Raw genomic sequence first — 6000 nt, forward strand, 5'->3', positions numbered from 1 at the left:
AAAAATAAATAAATAAATATGGTCAGTGACATCACTGATGACATCTCAAATGACATCACTGATGATATAATCTAGTGAGTGTACGTATTTTCTCGGAGTTTATGATTGTTAAACATATATAGTAAGCTACTACAAAACTTAAATTAGTATACTAGGTGTACTATTAATGAGTGATACTATTTATAACCTGTGTTATCTGAGTGCCTGTATGGGTGTGTGAGTGGGTGTATGGGTGAGTGAGTCAGTGTGTGTGCAGTTGTATAATGAGTAACTGGGTGTATACATACCTGTATGGGTGAGTTAGTGCCTGTTTGAGTGAGTGTTTGGTTAAGTGAGTTGCTGTACTGGAGAGTGAGTGTATATGTGAATGGCTGTATGGGTATGTGAGTTTATGTGTGAGTGCTTGTATGGTGTGTGAATGGGTATGTTAGTTGTTGTGTGGGTGTGTGAGTGATTGTATGGGTTAGTGAGTAGCTGTGTTGAGAGGCTGTATGGGTGAATGAGTGGGGATGTGAGTGGTTGTATAGATGAATAAGTGTGTGTGAGTAGGTGTATGTGTGAGTGTGCAGCTGTGTGAGTGGCTGTATGGGTGAGTGGCTGGTTGTATGAGTAGCTGTATGGGTGAGTGGATACTTGAGTAACTGTTGGTGAGTGAGTTGTTGTGTGAGTACTTGTATGGGACTGTGAATAGATATGTGCGTGGCTGTGTGGGTGTGGGTGTGTGAGTGGATGTATGGGTGTATGAGTGGTTGTGCATGAGTGGGTGTGAGTGGTTCTAAGGATGATGTCATCAGTGATGTCACTGACCATGTCATGAGGGATGTAATATATGAGGCCATAAGCAGTGCTTTGCCAGGCGTAAGTTACAGTTAGCTCAAGTAACTATAACAGCTGAATTTCTATGGATTTTTGTGTGTGAAATCTGAGCCTAACTATAAAGTCCCTGTAACCTTCGGTTTTTTCAGTGAATTTCTAATTTTTTTAATTCTATTTCCTAACTATAACGTCCCTGTAACCTTCATTTTTTTCAATGAGTTTCTATATTTTTAAAGGATATTTCCATACTATAAAGTCCCTGTAACCTTTATTTTTTAAGCAAATTTCAAAGGTTTTTTTAACATTTTATTTCCTAACTATAAGGTTCCTGTAACCATTGGTTTTCTAAGTGAAATTCAAAGATTTTCTGATATTTTATTTCCTATCTATCTGTAACCTGTAACCTTTGAGAGTGGGTGTGTGAGTGGCTATATGAGTCAGTGAGTAGCTGTATGTGTCTGTGGGTGGTTTTATGGTTGTGTAAGTGCATATGTGGGTCTGTGAGTGCCTGCACGGCCCTGAGTGGGTGTGTGAATGCCTGTGTAGGTCTGTGAGAGGGTCTTTCAGTGCATGTGTAGATCTGTGAGTGGCTGTGTAATTGTATTTATGGGTCTGTTAGTGGGTGCACACGGATCTGAGTGAGTCTGTAAGTGGGTTTCAAAGTGCCTGAGTGGGTCTGTGAGTGGGTGTTTCACTGAGAGAGTCTCTGAGTGGGTGCACAAGTGTCTGAGTTGATGTGTGTGTGTGTGTGAATAAATGTCTGAGTGGGTCTGTGAGTGTGTGTGTGAATGTCTTAGTGGTCATATGAGTGGGTACTTAAGTGTCTGAATAGGGATGTGAGTAGATGCATGAGTGTCTGAGTGGGGCTATGAGTGGGTGTGTGACAGTGGTGGCTGGTGACATTTGAAAGTGGTGGTGTAAACTTTCTGTGGGAGTGCACCGTGGCGAACGAGCGCAGCGAGCGAGCCCGAACATCTTAATGGAGGTTCGGGGTGGTTCTTCCCTTGAGAATTTTTTTTAAGAGTGGGTAAATGGTGCATGTTCAAGCAAATTTGAGAGGTAGAAAGGTTAATAAAGCAATTGTGAAAGTGTAGATATGACATCAATTAAGAGATTTCATATAATAATGACATAGGTAGCTGCTTATTCAATATAACCAGAGAACTTCACAACCCCGAAACACACAACGCACCGACTCACTGTAAGCATTGTATTTTTATTTACTTTTGCCTTCTCAATATTTTTGCAAGCGTGTACCTCCTTCATACACAGTTGCACAGAATCACAATTGCATCTGGAAAAAGTGATCATTGCTCAGTATGTTCAGCAGAGAGGCCAGGGATTGGATGACCAAGTATTCTGAGCACCGTTTTGACCCACTGACAGGCAATGGGAGAACTTTGCGCTGCCTTCAGCCTCTAAAGCTCTCAATGGTCTCCCATTAAAAATGCCTGAAGGTGACTCCGTTAAAAGTCTGAACTGTACAAGAGAATTATGCTACACAAAAAAATGCACAACTACAACATCCTGGAATTGGATGCTCATTTTAAAACAATTCAGCAGTCAGTTGCTGTTTTATGTAGACTCTTTCAGATCAGGGCTCGGTTTCCTTTGAAAGAGCCATTGATCCCGTAAAGTGCATTGCTCTGGAGGATATGGCATTTAAAACACAGCTTTATGGTGCGTACATCATGACACACTGAGCCCTACTTATTGCAGCTCACAGTAGCATAAAATGGTTGGTGCCTTTGGGCAGTTAAAAAAAATAAGTGCCAGGGCCCTCATCAGGAGGCCACTGCAGCCTACACCAATCATTGCCTCTGCTAACGCTACCTGTGACAGTACCAAACCAGCTGCTAACCATCTCACTCCTACAAGTGTGACAGTTCAGACTATTCCAGGTCCCCAGAGTTCAGCAAGGGTGGCAGGTATTAGTCATTTTTAACTGTATAATGAATTAGTAAACAACTGTTGTTTTGCTCACTCTAAATCAGGCAAACAGCCCACTATGTGGCGGACTGTCTTAAGTGCCTGTGCTGCCAATTAAGTGCCTGTGTGGAGCACCAGAAACCACCGGCTCAAATTAAGCACTGTCTGCCCATAAGCAGCACGCGCATTCAACCAGTGCAAAGATCACATGTCACTTGTTTCTGGAAACAGTCATTACTGTATCCAGCTGTGCAGTTCAGCCCTCATTTGTCAGTACTGCAGCGGCTTCTGTGATCTTGTACAATTTGATCACCATTATTAGGCAGTTTCACTTAAGTAAACTCTTCGCGTTCCGCCAACCAAACCTTATTTTCAGAAACACATGAAGAACATCAAGGTCAGCCTCAGACTGTCTGGAACACAAAATAGGCTCCAGCACGGGCACCAAATTAAAAGCAGACCCTAGATAGCTACAAACCGGCCCACGTGATTGCATTTGCAAATCAGGGCAAATTTGAACTTGTGAAGACATAGTGATGGTGTATAGTTATCTTACAGTACCTTAGACAGCATGCATTTGTGTTTTTGCTGTAGTGAATGTCTGCGGTAATATGATCAGAGAAAGCAACAGTAAACATGAACCCAGGCAGCAGTAGAACACAAAACAGGCCAACATACAGCCACAAAAAAACAGGCCCACACACTGAGCTGTCGGACCAGCCCAACGAGCACTGGCACATTGCCCTTCCTGTTAGGCTAGTCCGACCCTGCAGAAAGAACACCGGGCAGGTCCAGTCTCACCCAGAAATCAAACTCACACACGCACACACAGTCTAATACATCTGAGCACTTCGACGTCTGGACAGGTCCAGTCTCACCCAGAAATCAAATTCACACACACACTCTAAGACGTCTAAGCACTTCGACGCCTCGTCAATGGTAATACGTGCTATATAAATAAAACTAAAATTACGATCTAAACTGTTGCTGTGCCTCACCTCCGCTCCTTTAAAAGAGTTTGGCGAGTATCTTCTAACATGCCTGGCCATCGAAAACATATCTGTAAACTGGAAACATTTCCAACGGCAGCAAAGCACTTTACCATTCACAGAGCCTAACTGGACGAAATACACCTGTTTCCTTAACAGGGCAAAGGTTAATTTTAAAGCAATCTCTTGTTATAACAGCGGAATTGGTCTGAGAGATTTGTTCTGGACTCAAACCAACCCTCGCGCACTGCCTGATTGCCCTGTTGGCCAGTCCAACCCTGGCATGAATATGACTTCCATGCCATCAAGCTGTAGGAAGCTCAGAGACAAGCATCATAGCCGCTATGAGACACCAACTTTTCCCCTACACTGCAACACTCACGAAAATTCTGCATTCATTTGAATCTCCAAAACAAAACTCAATGAAAATAGCACATGTACATGAAAACAAACTAGCCAACAGACTGATTTTAATTTCATCAAAATTCATCACATGGCTATAGCCACAACCATGTTGTTAGCAGCACTTTGAGCCTGTTTTCTTGTCTTGTGGAATTCACTCCAAACATCCATGTCAGTTTAAGTACCGGCATGCATAGATGCAAATTCAGAATAGCTACCTCTTCAAATGACATTTCAGATACACAGCGCACCTGAAGACTCAACAACCAAATCTTCTGAAGGACTGGCTACTTCCCCATAACAAGGCCAAACTAAAAGGCTGGACTTTGCAACTGAAAAAAAATATCTGAACTGCTATTTGCTTACCTTGGACCTATTTCAGTTTGCACACTATAATAATAAACCTTTTTTTTGTTTTAAATAAAACCACCAACGCACAAATGCATCGCAAAATGTGAGGTAGGTTTGTGCTTCACAAACATTGTGCACCTTGCAAGTTTGATATTTGTACATACGATATGCGCTCAAAGTCCAAGAAGTAAACAGGCACATAATGTTCAGAAAGGGAAGCGAAGGTGACAAAGAATTGAAAAACGTCACTTTTTTTATTAGTCTCTGGGGTGTCCTTTGTCCCAAAAGGATCATATTTGCCTCGTCTTTAAGACGAGTAGAACGTTTTTTTAACCTGGAGTTTGTAGTGGTACACACCATTTTAACACTCAATGGATATATAGGATTGGCATGCAGGTGTAAAGGGGGCATGCTTAGATTGCAGTATGGACTCTCACTACGCACTACCTTAAAAACATATTTAGGAACCACTGACATCAGGTTACATCAGGTCAATGCCTATGCTAATTACCATCAAGTGGAAACAGTTGGTAAAGATGGGCGCTATTAAAGGGAAGTTCAAACATTCATACTGGCTTCTTTCTGTGTGATGGTGGTGCGAAGGCGTGCGCTGGAAGCAGGAGCAGAGCAGAACACAGGAGCAGGGCTCTTAGAAGATTCATTACGATTCACGGCTCGCGCTCCAATACTCGCGGGGGGGGGTGTTGGGGGTCGCGCACGGCATGGGGGAGATTAAAATAAAGCACCCTTATTAAGCAAACTAGTCTAAACTTACCGGATCCGCGCCGCCTCTGTGAGTCCTCCTGGGCCGGTGTCCGACTCCCATGTTGGCGCCTTGGTAAGTACCGCTTGGTCTCAGCCAATCCAGACGCTGCTCCAGCAGCAGCGCCAGGATTGGCTTGAGCAGTAGTGCGCATTTTCTGTTTAGGGCTTAACATTTTTTGTGACTATGCCGAACATGCGCACTAGGTTGCTCATTAGAAGAGCAGCATGGAACAACCCTCGCTCTTCTAATAAGCAGCCTAGTGTGCGCATGTTCAGGGCTGGTCGCAAAATGTTTAAGCCCTAAACAGAACATGCTCACTCTTGCTGTGCGCTCTGCCGAGGTCAATCACTTGCAGCTGAACTCTGTCCTGTAGTGCTGCCCCGCCCCCTTCTAAGCCGCCTGCCTCCGACTCTGGCTGGGATACAGCCAGGATTTCATTGTGTGAGTGAGAGAGTCCCGTCAGAGTTAGAGAGTGATGGCAACGCTCACTGGGGCAATGCCCAAGCGCCCTAATGGACACACTGCCCCTGGTGTGTGAGTTGTCTGAGTGTGTCTGTGAGTGGGTGTGTGAGTGACTGTGTGGGTCTGTGAGTGGGTCTGTGAGTGGCTAAGTGGGTTTGTCAGTGCATGTGTGGATCTGTATGTGTCTTTATGGGTCAGGGAGTGGGTGTGTGAGTGTCAGAGTGAGTCTGTGAGTGGGTGCATAGGTATCTGAGTGGGAGTGTGAGTGGGTCTTTGAGTGGGTGC

Source organism: Triturus cristatus, chromosome 3_1 (assembly GCF_964204655.1).
Source record: "Triturus cristatus chromosome 3_1, aTriCri1.1, whole genome shotgun sequence".
Taxonomy (NCBI): Eukaryota; Metazoa; Chordata; class Amphibia; order Caudata; family Salamandridae; genus Triturus; species Triturus cristatus.